The sequence below is a fragment of the Typopeltis vanoorti genome, chromosome 12 (genome assembly GCF_054136105.1).
Source record: "Typopeltis vanoorti isolate ZY-2024b chromosome 12, IOZ_Tvanoo_1.0, whole genome shotgun sequence".
NCBI classification, from domain to species: Eukaryota; Metazoa; Arthropoda; class Arachnida; order Uropygi; family Thelyphonidae; genus Typopeltis; species Typopeltis vanoorti.
This window is the reverse complement of record NC_143560.1, coordinates 128,886,537-128,900,189: the sequence shown is the minus strand read 5'-3', so window position 1 is coordinate 128,900,189 and position 13,653 is coordinate 128,886,537. Positions and strand designations below refer to the sequence as shown.

Below are 13,653 nucleotides of genomic sequence, written 5' to 3'. Positions count from 1 at the left end.
CGCCATCCTCAAATGGCAGCACCTCCACCATGGAAAATAGCTGACATCATCCCAATTCACAAACCAGGCAAAGACCAACCTACCTGAAAATTACCGTCCCATCAGCCTGCTATCCAACTTAGGAAAAATAGCAGAGAAAATCATTCTCATCAGACTCCAAGATCATGTCAACCAACTAAATGTCATTCCACAAGAACAATTTAGCTTCCATCAAAATCACAGCACCACCCAACAGATCCATAGACTGGTAGAATATATCACCACAGGATTTAATTGGAATCAGCACACTGGAGCCGTCTTCCTAGACATCTCAAAGGCCTTCGATAAGATCTGGCACCAAGGCCTCCTCTACAAACTTATCATCGCAAACCTTCCACTAAACATGATACACCTGATTAAATCATACCTCTCAAACAGGAGGATGCAAGTCAAAATCAATTAAACAGTTTCAACCCAACAGAAAATCCTTGCTGGAGTTCCTCAAGGATCACTGCTAGCCTCGATCCGGTTCAACATCTATATGGCAGACATCCCTCAAAATCCTCTCACATCCACCATCGCCCTTTATGCAGATGACACGGCTATACTAGCCAGATCCCGCCAACCACATCTCGTAACCAAAAAACTACAAGACACCATCATCTAGAAAAATGGTTTACAGACTGGCGACTACAATTAAACCCCCAGAAAAGCACAACGATACTCTTCACAAGACGAGCATCCCCCAAAGGAGATTTCACCCTGTTCAACTCTAAAATTCCCTGGAAAACTGAAACAAAATACCTCGGAATACTTCTCGACAAACGATTGTGCTTCAACAGCCACACCAAGAGCACATGCACCAAAGCTTCAAAAGTTATCGCCCAACTGTACCCTTGATCAACAGACAGCAAACTAAGCACAAGAAACAAAATTCTACTCTATAAGTAGAATCCGTCCCACAATTATATACGCCTCCCAAGCCTGGAGTCATACCTCCAAGACAAACATCCTCAAGCTACAAAGACTACAGAACAAGTGCCTGCGAATGATACTGGACGCCCCGTGGTTCATCTAGAACGCCCAGAAGCACCGGGACATAGATATCCCCTACATCTCTCCACTACTACGCTCCCTAGCAGAAAAATTCTTTATGAAGACATTTACGCATCCAAATCAACTAATACAACAAGCCGGAAACTATGACGGTAATGACCACTGGAAACATAAAAGACCGAAAGCCATCCTAACACTCAATGACGTGTAACCACTTCTGCCCACTCAGGGCGAGCTAAAATAGCTCACAAATCTCTCCCATCACTGCTCCCGAAACAGACAACAGGGAATACAAAAAGCTTCAAGCTTCACTTTCTGCGCCATATATGTCCTGTTCCTGTCCTGTCAAACTCCCATTATCTGTAACTAGATCACTTATATACTTCATAATCACATACTTATGGAAGACAAGAGTGTAAAATTATAATTTGCAGGATATATATTTCACTGCATTAAAATTTTTGAAGAGAGTGTGTGTGTGTGCGCGCGCGTGTGTGCAAAAGTTCTTTATGTTACTGGTTGTATTAATTTAATGCCTTCATATCTATAATATATAATAGTTGGAACTAAAGTCCATATATTTAGATTTTAGATAAGTTGACTATAACTAACATATTTAGACCGCAACACAAAAGTTAAATTTATTTTCGTTATTAAGTTAGTATTAAGAAGTGGTTACCTATTTATTTTCGTTATTAAGTTAGTATTAAGAAGTGGTTACCTATTTATTTTCAAAACCATTTCTGGAAAAGGGTGTGTCACAAAAACGCAGTGTATACTTCCTTGGCTCCTACACTGTTTAAAGATTCGTCTCTGTGAAGTACATCACGCTCCAACTCGGCCTTCAACGAACGTTTGGCTTTAAGCCCACTACATATTTAGGCCATCACACATTAATTACAACATCCGAAAAACAAATTCTGATTTTTTTAGAACATTCAAAATGTAAATTGAATTCAAATTACAGAAGATTACCACATTTAATAACCTGTGTAATATCAAAAGTAAGCACACATCAAACATTATCTACATGTGGTCTTATTTTTTATTTATTTTTTGATCCACGAAATCCTTGAACTTTGCACTCCTTTGAATACCAAATTTCGTCTTCCCCTAATTAGTTTACATATAGGAACTTTTAGAATAAATGAAGAAATTCTAATTTGAGTGAGATAAACAAATGCGGGGTTCTTAGTATATGACAGTACTTCGTCCCCTTAACTAGCGTAGTTCTTATCATACGCATTTAATGCTGGCAGCGGTTATGCTTGTCTGCCATATGTTGATGAATTGGTTTTATTCTTTGGCCGGTTTGTATTGTGGGATTTAAAACACAGCTTTCGGGACAAAAATTCTTGACACTTTCGTATGAACATAAGTCTTTTCCACCAAAGGACATGGTCATCACCAACTGAGCTACTGGAGAACCAGTAGATCAGCGCTTCCCAAACTGTGGGCTGCGGCTCCCTTGGAGGCTGTAAGTTTTGTTCAGGGAGCCGTGAAATAATGAAAACAAATTTAAAATGTTTTAAGACTAAGTAGATTTTTTTAATTTTAAAAGAAACGTATTTAATTTTTTGTTGTTGTTCTTTTTTATATTTTAAAGGAAAAAATTACACATTGGTGTTGGTTCACAAATTTTGCTTCTTGCGTATTTGGATATCTTGCGCTTAATGAATATTAGTAAATATATGCTTATTCATATAAGTTTCATTTCAAAAGGTACTGATAAGAAAGCACAAAAAAGATTACAAACGCAAAATCTTGAATATAAATTGTATTGAATATAAATACAATAAATATTATAATAATATATGTCTGCATTAATTTTTTTTCGATGGGGCCGTGAAATATTTTAATTTTTCCAAAGGGGCCCTTGACATCTATAAGTTTGGGAAGCACTGCAGTAGATTATACTTAATATGACTGATTCATATATAAAGAGAATTATTTTTAAACAACAAGAAAGGAAATAACTGCAGATGATCATATAGATAAGTAGTTTCTTTAATAGCATTGTAGATGATTATGGCAGTGCGTTTTTTTTTTTTTTTTTTGCCTAACTTTCCCAGTACAAATGGTATGAAATGACTCGATAAACTTTAACAGAAGATCCTACACATGAAACTGTATTAAATTTCATTCAGCTGGTGCAGAATTTATATCAGCTCGAATCGTTTTGCCAATAAAATTATTCGATTAAAACAAAACTGAACCGCATGATGTGTTAATTCCCTCAATGCGAAGTGAAATTATTTCCATGAGGGCCATACTTATGCACAGACGCACGAAGCTCTAGTTTTAGGGGGGGGGGGGGATCAGGGATAATTTAAGGGCCCCAAACTATGAAAAGTTGCCGAAAAAGTGTAAGTACGGCCCTGACTGCCTAATTTAATTTTGTTCCTTTGTCTCCTGCATATGTTTTTTTTTTCTTTTTTTTTCCCTACATAATTAGCATGGCACTTGTACTTCAGGTTGGAAATTAGAAGAGCGGTAACCTTTACCACTAAATTACCATCCCTGTTCTAGGCCGTATAACAAATGTGGGATCCGATGGCGATTATTTTGTTGTGGAGACTAGTTCCAACTGGACCTCGCATTTGGGTTACCTTGTCTCTGGAATATGCTATTACACAATATTAAAAATAAAATAATAACATATTTAATGATTACACTTTTTACAAAATGAAAAAATCTAATTATAAAGAATTTTTTTTAGCAAAATTTTGTTTTGTTTGTTTTTATAGGAAATAACTGCAGATGATCATAAAGATAAGTAGTTTCTTAATAATATTGTAAATGATTTTGGCAGTGCGTTTTATTTCTTATCTTAAAAGAAACGCATTTAATTTTTATTATTTCTTTTTTGTTCTTTTTTATATTTTAATGGAAAAAATCGGCTTAAGGCTGACACTGTGCTGAAAGCCATTAACGGTTAATTGCTACATTGCCTGGAAGTCTTTTAATGAATAAATAATAAGTTAGGCTCCTTGGAGGTGTCACGTAGTTATAATAATATATTAATTAACTAATAATGTGTGTCTGTGTGTTCAGGTTTAATAGTATTGATAACACGCGGGTGCACACATTCACGCATAGAGAGAAACACATACACACTTAATGTCCAGACCTATTGTCTAACCAATATCACAATTTTATTGGTACAAATTACTTATTTAATTCGGCAAACTACATAATACATGTATATATAAGTGATTGGCCGTAAAAATGTATATACATGCACTAAAAAACTGTTCCCGACTATCAGGTAGGAAATGGTGCTCTCATTTGTGCCATTCACAGTTTTGATCAGATTTAACATAAAAGGCCTATTGAATAAAATGTTTTATGGTACCTTCGAAAATGGCTATTAACTTTCTCTCTGGTCATATCCTCAAAATTAACAATGCTAAGTATGGAGAACTAACATTCTCCTACTCTGTTCCCTGCACCAGATAAATTAACAAACCTTCCGAGTACTCAACTTTAAAACGATAAATATCGACGCTCAAATTATTCTTCGGTGTTTGTGATAATCTCATCGAATTCAATATTAGCAAAAAGTTAAGTCTCGTTTCATTTCTCATACTCTTACTGCTGATAATTCTTTTCATGGGCTAACTGTAACTTGCAATCTTTCTTAACTTAACATAAGTGATGCTTATTTGGCATAAAAGGCTTAACTTATCATAATTTGAAAACCTCAAATCCACAGGTTTTCAAATCTAATGTAGTTTTTTTACTCTGAACTTACCGCCCAATCCAGCACACTGCTGCATTATTCGTTGAGCAACCTCCTGTTGAGGATCAGCACATAAAATGTTTTTGTGATACTGGCTAAACCTGTTCTATAAAATCGGTTTTAGTTTACTGGTCTGTTGTAAACATTATTGGCTTGTTCAAAACAGGTCCAATGATAAGCAGTGAAGTCTTAATTATCATGTAATATCAAACATACAAATAACTGCATAGTTCATGTTAAAAAGGTTTAGCGAAGGAAAACTTAGAACATAATCAAACAGTAATCTTCGTCTGTCCGATACATACGTTTGGTGTACCTATTGGAATCCCAGTTAAATACCCGTTACCGAATTACTTTCTAAAATCTGAAGTATTATATAATAGTAACTCAGTAAGCCTTACAGCTATTCTACATGATCCTTGAAATCAATCCATAATACAATCGCGTAATCCGAAATTCATGATAAGGCATTTCTTAAATATTAATTAGTTCCATAATGGTACCGAACCAAAATTTGGGGTGTTATCTTGTAATGGGGGGGGGGGGAATCCTCGACCCTGACACCATTGGATTTCTTTGTGTAGGGTAAAGCGAAGGAGGACACAAGAAGGAATCAGAACTCAAGGCGTGGCTGAAGTGTTCTTAACCAATACGCCCAAGTGCCTCACAAGCACCTAGCCCTCTAATTATCTACACGTGTCGACATGAAATATTGCAATGCGAGGGTTTACTGCAGTTGACTACTTCCGCAAGTAGTCATTTAGTGATCAGTATTTAAATACTGATTTTAAATAAACTAATGCCAATAAAAGCAGTTGAATGTTATTCAAAAATTGAACTTAAGTGGAAGCTGATTTTCTCATATGGTTAGAATATACATCGATAAAACAATTATATACCGTAAAAATTCCAACATTCTAATTCTTTGTGCTTTTATATTAAAAACTTCCAGAAGGAATGACATGCAGCACCATATAAACGGATTTATTATTGCCGTTGCCCAGAATAAACATCTCTGATATACTTCGAGGTATATTGTTGCCCCACCACGAAGCAATTAATTATACATTATTACTGTAAATGTAATGCTAAAGAGCAATTATTCTAATCAAAGTATTGGAATATTTCTTTTTCTTATTTAAAAAATCGTTTTCTCAGACCCAACTATGCTATGAGATTTAAAGAAATCGCAATACATACGTTAAACCTTCCCCCCCCCCCCCCCAATACACATACATACGAAAGTGTGCAAACCAATAGCATGTTTTAGTGGTATTGGTGGACTAAGGATCAGAGGGTTACTGTAGACTAGCCATTCGGCCAATTACGCATAGCTAGATTTTATTTACTTACTGCCCCAACTTAAAAGAGACTCCAGAATGAAACACTCAGAAACTTAACTCTTATCAGAGACAGGATGTCCTCATGTTCCGGTTTATTTATTTATTTATTTTTCCCCGTATAGTCCAGAAAGTTAGCTAGGACTTAAACGGCCTCACCAACAATTGGTTCCAAACACATAAATTTCGTATGGAAATGTTAACGTACTAAATGACTGCAGACGCTTATACAACCGTCTATAATTATAAAAGATGCATTTCAAACACAGCAGCAATCAATTGTGACATCATTTATTTATCACGACTCAACGCGGGCTTATAACCTAAGACACTTTTCTTTTGCTTAATTTATGCTATTAAAATGTTGTATTTGAAACGATTCCACTGATTGATCCTAAATACCAAATTTCATTAAAGAATTCCTCCCTGGTCTAATGAGACCAGGGAGGAATTCTTACCATTTTCAGAGATTTGTCGATAAATAAAATAATAAATAACAAATCATAATAAACAAAAAAGAAGAAATTTCCATGAACAATATGTAGTTTAAACTTAAGACTAAGTGTTTCGTTGTTTTACCAATTACGGCAGTGAATGCAACATACGCAAATATAACCAAATATATTATACATTGGAATTAGAATACCTTACTGGTTTAATGTATTCTAAGTGTTTACATATAAATACAGATTGCACTTCAGTTGCATTTTCGACTATTGTTTTCGCGAGAAATATCAATGTCTGCGACAAACTTCGTTACTCAAAGAACTATCGAATGGTAATACAATTCACTGAGACAACACGTCAGTTCATTTTTAGCTCCCTAGACAAGTATTTCTTTCTTTCTTTTTTTCTGCCTAATTTTGCTACTACAAATGGTCCAACTTAAAACTGAAAGGACAAATTTTAATACAGATCCTACATATCAATCAGCTAGTCCTAGAGCAGAATAATCAGTTTGAATCGTTCTGCCATTCAAAATGATTTCACAAACAAAACTGAACCATATGGCCACCATCTTGTGTGAATCCAAATCCTAAAATTTGTTAAGTTCCATATAAATTATCAGCCGGCCTGGTTTGGCCAAGAGTTTAGCATACCCGTTCTTCAGCTGCTGCGGTTTCGAATCCTGCAGTGAGTATGGATGTTTGCGATTGTCTTCAGGCAGATTGCAATTATTGCAAGATTACTGCATGACGAAGTGCAGTAGGGAAAAAGGACCTGCAATGTGCCAGCACCCTTGGAGAAACTCTCAAAATATGAAGATCGTGTGACAAAGTATAGCATAAATGTAATAAGTGTTTACAATTAAAATATTTGTATTCGCATTTACTGAATAAAATAGAATAGGTTACAAATAACAAAGTGTACAGGCTTTTATGTAATTCATACAATGGACTATGCTTCTTTTAAAATGTTTTTAATTTTAATTGCCCTAAATTATTAGGACATCATCCCTTCCGTAGTTCAAAGTTATGAATGTTAGTTTACAAACCCATCTGGAAATAAGATGGGTTAGGATAAATATTTTTTATTACAAACAATTCAATGTAATTACTTCTTAAATATAAGACCATTAATGTAAAAAGCAGAAATTATCTTTATCTAAGGATAAAAACAAATATCTGTTATATTATGAATTGATTAGGCAAATATGTTACAGGAATTAGTTTATTCTGATATGCCTGCTATAATTTATTAAAGCAAGAGATTCAGAATACTTCGCCTCCTTTCTGCATTTAGTAAATTGTAGGATATTTATGGTTGAGATCGTGGTTGAGCAAAGCAAAACAGGATTCATCTGTTGATTCGCTTTAGTTACTGAAATTTATTCCAGGCAACTCAAGTGATATATAACTTTAAAAAAAATTTTTTATAGAAATTTACAAAATAAGATGTGCTGCTTACACACTAATGCTTGCAAATATTCAGGAAGAACTCAGAGCCATCATAATTTGTTTTACATCTAATTTGCTAATTATGATAGATGTAAATCAAATTCATTTATGTAAAGGAATGTTCATTCATGTAAAACAAATGTATTCGATTATTTACGAGTTCGGCTGCAGGTTTCGTGTTGGCAATGGGAAAAAATATCCTACGGAATGTACTACTCTTCTTATTCCAAAAGACAGACAACTCGCAATTTTTAACTTAATTCATTACTCTTAATTCTGCAATTAAGAATGAGATTAAATTTATAAACTCATTTAATCTGTTTATTAAAAAAATAAAGTTATATATATATATATATATATATATATATATATATATATATATATATATATATATATAACTCTTACAGCTTAATAAATGGATAAGCAGGGGTGTAGTCGGGCCAGGGCGACGCCCTGGTACTTTTTTAAAACTATCAAAAATTTTAAATTCATTATAATAAATTATAATAATGAGACTTATAATGCATTTCCAGCTTTCGGTCAAAAAATAGCAGCTGTGCGGCTTTTGTCATTTTCGTTTCAGAAAACAAGGCAACCTCTCTGCCATATGGCCGTCGCAATAATAATAATAATAATGCTGCACTTCGTGCTCTGGATTTTTGTTTCCGAGGTAGAGCCCTGGCACTATTTCTTTCAGGACTACATCCCTGTGGATAAGGAGATTTGATCGTGTTCTTTCATGCTTCTTTCTTTGACAAACAAATATCGATCGTCTGGAGTATATAATTTCTGCAGCAGTGGTAACCCTAGTTATGCGACTAATCAATATTTTATGAAATATTTTATGTTATGTAATATTTTATGAAATTGTATGCATGCTTATGGTAGCTTCATTGTAGGTTACGAAGAGGTACTACATATAATCAAATTCCTAATATGAATTCTGAAGAGTACATAATAGTCACGTAATACTATATGATAGTATTACGTGATTAAGTTTGTGTTATTAGCGGTATCTATTAAAACATTTCTTCCATATTAATATTTTTTGTGAGGTATCCAGCGTGGTAACATCTAACATTTCGGTCTTCATCAATCCATTTTTCCTGTTGACAGAGCCAACAGGAAAGAAACAGAACTCATTTTCAGCTGAAACTATTCTACAAGCTGACTTTTTACTCTTCGGCTTGGTTGACTGACTAAACAGCGGAACCATGCTCGAAAACTCCAGCGAGCAGCATGGTATTGCATAATGTTGTACTTACCCTCTCTTTTTTTTTTTTTTTTTTTTTAATTCCCTTAGTTTAGTCGGTTAGGTCCACATTACTAGTCCATTCTCGTTCGTTCAGCATCCAGGCTGATACGTCAAACGGCGCGCCACGAAAAATTCAGGACAGAACAGTGGTCGGAAGCCCTGGTTCGTTCTACACATTCCTTACGGACTTCGTTGATATCTCTGAGTTATCTCTAACCCTTAACAGACCTAGAACATTTTAAGAGAAAAATAAAGTATTCTAAACATGTACGTTAGAATTTATCATTAAAATCTAGTTTATGAAAGAATAAGTTTAATTTACTTGTGCTTGAGATGAATAAATATAAGAATTTAATTCTTATAAGAAACGCCAACGCCAAATGAGTCTTATAACTGTTCAAACCAAAATAAACACCAACAATTATGCCCTTGTCTTACTTTTAATATCAACAAACACACAAAGAGAAACTGAGTCGTATTAAGACAAATATTTAGATTTATTTTGCTGAGTACTTTGGTGCTTTTAGTAATAGAGCTGATGTGCTAATTATTTGGCGTTTTGTATGAAACTCCTAGACCTTATTTCATGTAGAGCCGCACAGTATTTAAAATTTCTATGGCTATTAACAGCAGCACTTGAATTATGGCTATTAACAGCAACAAATGTCCTCTTCACAGAGAAGTGGACAATTTTGAGTGGAATCAAACAAAATCGTGCTGAATTAATGAAGAAAATATTATATATGGACGTTTCAGATAAATTACGAATGAAAGAAAATGAAGGGTCAGTGGCATAAATACATTACAGCAAAATCACAATGCAAATAAAGATGAACTTAAAAAAAAAAGTGTTCGTGGGTCCAACAGCAGTAGTCACGTTATTATGCAGGCTAGAGAATATTTTAGTCAAAAATATAAAAGCAATGTTTACAAAAAAAAAAAAAAAAAAAACTTTCGTCCATATGGAGAATACCTCACTAGTTGGTTACTACACGCACACAAATTCTTGCTGCTGCTGCACTATGGAGAATATGTGTCTCTAACGAAAAGCGTCACTACGGAAACGTTTGTAAAGGAGAATTAAGGAATCTTCCCCCCCCCCGGGCTCTTCTGTCCGTGCTTCAGTAGCAAGATTGAGGCAAGGGAAACAATACTTTATTTAACTGCTTATGAGCAGGAATTCGATCTCCATGTAGGATATGAAGAACATTAATTTGGAGCTTTCTAGCTCGAGGTGAGTTAGCTAGTCTCATATATTGGAGGTGGCAGGGTTTACTCTCAGCAAAAGAGATAAACAGCATCGACATCCGTGCAATCAATACTCATCACATGAATTAACCAATTCCAGACCACAAAATGGCACAAAGTTGAAACTCACAATTCTTTCAAACAGAAAGGAAAGTTGGTGAACACATGATGTTTTTTTTTGTTGTTGTTGTTTTAAATTCCACATTTTTTTTTTATTTTATTTGTAATCTATCAACAAATTAGAGGCAATATCCGTAATACCCATTTTGAAATTATATTCGAAATACTGAACTGATTCGTATTCAGAATTTTTAATATATATCTTAAGGTGATGTGCTTCTAATCTAAAAATAAAAATAAAATAAATCTTTGGAAAGTGACATCGCTTTAAGATTGACCTTCTTACAGGATGTTATTTTCCAGAATCTCTTTCCTCAGTAAAGGTGTAAAATTTGAGTTACAAAAAAAAAAAAAAAAAAAAAAAAGACGGAAATTTTACCAACTCAAATATTTTAGAACACTAAAATAAAAAGCTAGAAAACGAGACGTTTGATTTTAACAAACCCATTGGGTAACTTGTTTAACAGCCAAGACTCGTTAGTATTGCGAAAGTCAGCCAAGGACAAATTTTTGTTCTTTAGACTTGCAAATTGCTCGTCCTACAAATACTATACTTCATTTTATAAATAAAACCTAAAAATTTAAAGCTGAAAATGTATTTCAACTTTCCAATGAGCATTACTGCTATTACGACTGAAGAAAGGAAAAACATATGCTCGTAAGCATATTAGAATTAGAACTAAATCACGCTCAATAGCTCAGAAAATGCAGCTAAAGTAATAAACACAAATCATTAAAATCGCGATAATATTACGAGGCTTAACACATTAAGTTATAAAATATCATACTAATAAAAATACACTACAATAATAACGATTCCTTGATGATTTACAGATTGCTGGATACTACTGATAATCATACGATATTGCTGTAGGGAAAATAAGCAATACCTATTGTAAATAAACAAAAAAGCAAGTAGATAGGGATAAAAAAAAAATGGTAAACTTACCTTGCAAGTTTAACAGGACCAGGTGGCCACCGACGCCACGCTTATCAGCTCCTTGACGAACACACAGTAAACAAAAGAGTCCATCTTATCAAGAAAGTTTTGTTTCAGTGTACAAGTACGCACTATTTTTCTTTTTATATATATATATACGATGATGTGGAAATGAACTGAATTTCACTGAATAAGAATAACCGCATTTAGTAAATAATACTTTCAATATAGACAAATATTCGAACACTATTGCTTTAGTACCAGCATAAATTTCGTAGATAAGGCTTGAACGGGAGAGGAAGAGTGTTTGACGACAGCATTCACTGAAGCAAGCAGGACGCATCCACTAGAAAATGTAGGCAGGCTGTACAACTTACCTGCGAGGAGCATAAACAAACGAAGCTCAATCCCACGCAGTAATAGGTCAGTAGGAAGCATTATGTGGCCCAAGGCTCATCGCACACCGACATTTTCATTACTAGGAACCTTCACAAAGAGATATACCACCGAATAAAAATAAACAAATAAATCACCGCTTTTTTTTTCTTTTTTTTTTTATGTGGAATACCTCTACAAATATTTGCCTGGATATTTATAAAATGTAATGAATGACTTGTTATAAAGTCCTACTTTTTCCGATTTTTCTTCTTTTCTGGTTCATGCATCTAAATTACCCTATTCTGGGTCAGCAAGAGAGGAAAGGCAGTCAGAAATGCAGCATTTGTTATTTCTGATATACGAGTACTGACGAATTGCTATTTGAGCGTTCATATACAACTTACAATGACCTACTAGTGAAAATAGGTGGCGATACATTTCATAGACCCAACCCAACTGTTTCACTGCTTCCAGAAAATCAATAATAAAAGCAGACTTTATTATTATTTTTTTTTTTTTTTTTTTTTTTTTTTGAGAAATAGCACTCTGACAAGATAAAACCTTGTTCCCGGTTGCTTGGAATGCACCTCCTGGAAATGATGGAAAACTTGTAAGATGACTTTTAGAATCTTACAACTGCTTGCAATATGCTAAAAGTCACTTTAAAGAATGCGCTGCATCAAGTGAAATTGTGTACCCTGCGCTTTAGAGCAGGGTACGCAACTCTTCGCGTTTGGAACAACAGTGATAAATAACATTTGCTCTTGTTCTAGCTCTTGAAGCTAGGGCAAGAGAAAATAGAACTTTCTAATATTATAAAATGAATATGCTGTTAATTGGCCACTGTCACTGGCATTAGCTGTAGATATTCGTATTGAGATAATCATGAAGAATGCAAACCTTTCATCGTCTAAACCAGGGTCTCAAACTCAAACACAGCAAAGGGCCAGTCAATTAGATGTATATCAGACGCGAGCCGTATTCAATATTATTCTGTGAACCAAAACATAAACTATAAAAAAAGAAAGGCTCTAACAAAGACCATTTTCTTGACGGGCCTTTACGACTTACTTAAACAGTTACACCACATTTAAATTTATAACCATTTTTATTTTTAAATTTTAAAAATATAACAAGTTTAGAAAATATAAGTTCAATTACATTTTATTCATACTTTAAGACAATTATTTAAATACATAATTTTGACTTACAAAAATAAAGATTTTTATCTAGTCATTTTTTTTAATTTGATTTTGATCCTGAAACCTGACATCTTTTCCTCTGTGCTAACATCAATTTTCGGAATCAATTTTCCTTTGGAAAATGTAAACGTCAATTTCTTTTAAGAGTTCAAAAAATCTTTTTAAAACGACGCCAAAACTGATACAGCAAACTGCTGTATTGTGAATCCAATTCATCCAATACAATCATTCATCGATGATTCAAGGCGTGAGAGCGTATCCGGTTTACTGTTTTAATTACTACACTCATGACGTGTTTCATCTTTAGTTTTTTAGCACAAAGTGACTCCTGGTGTATTATGCAATGAAACGATTTAAGTTTGTCCTTGCACAACATTTCCTTTTTCATTTCAAGTTTTGTAACAAGTTCGACGTTAACACCAACCATAGCAGGAGACCCATCTGTAGTCACACTTACTAATTTTGACCAGTCCGCGTGAGCATTTTCAAGACTTT

At 34.1% G+C, this 13,653-nt stretch overlaps 1 protein-coding gene across 3 annotated transcripts in view; it reads right to left on the bottom strand.

Moving 5' to 3' along the window:
• LOC150101221 (epidermal growth factor receptor kinase substrate 8-like) overlaps positions 1-13,653 on the bottom strand; it is a 218,423-nt gene that overhangs the window by 127,398 nt on the left and 77,372 nt on the right. The window contains exon 1 of one of the 3 annotated variants that reach the window (XM_090401589.1): positions 11,588-11,882. The exons of the other annotated variants lie outside the window; for them this stretch is intronic. The gene's annotated coding sequence lies outside the window, so the exon portion shown is untranslated. Of the gene's footprint in view, positions 1-11,587; positions 11,883-13,653 lie in introns of those variants that run through there. 3 annotated transcript variants of the gene reach the window in all.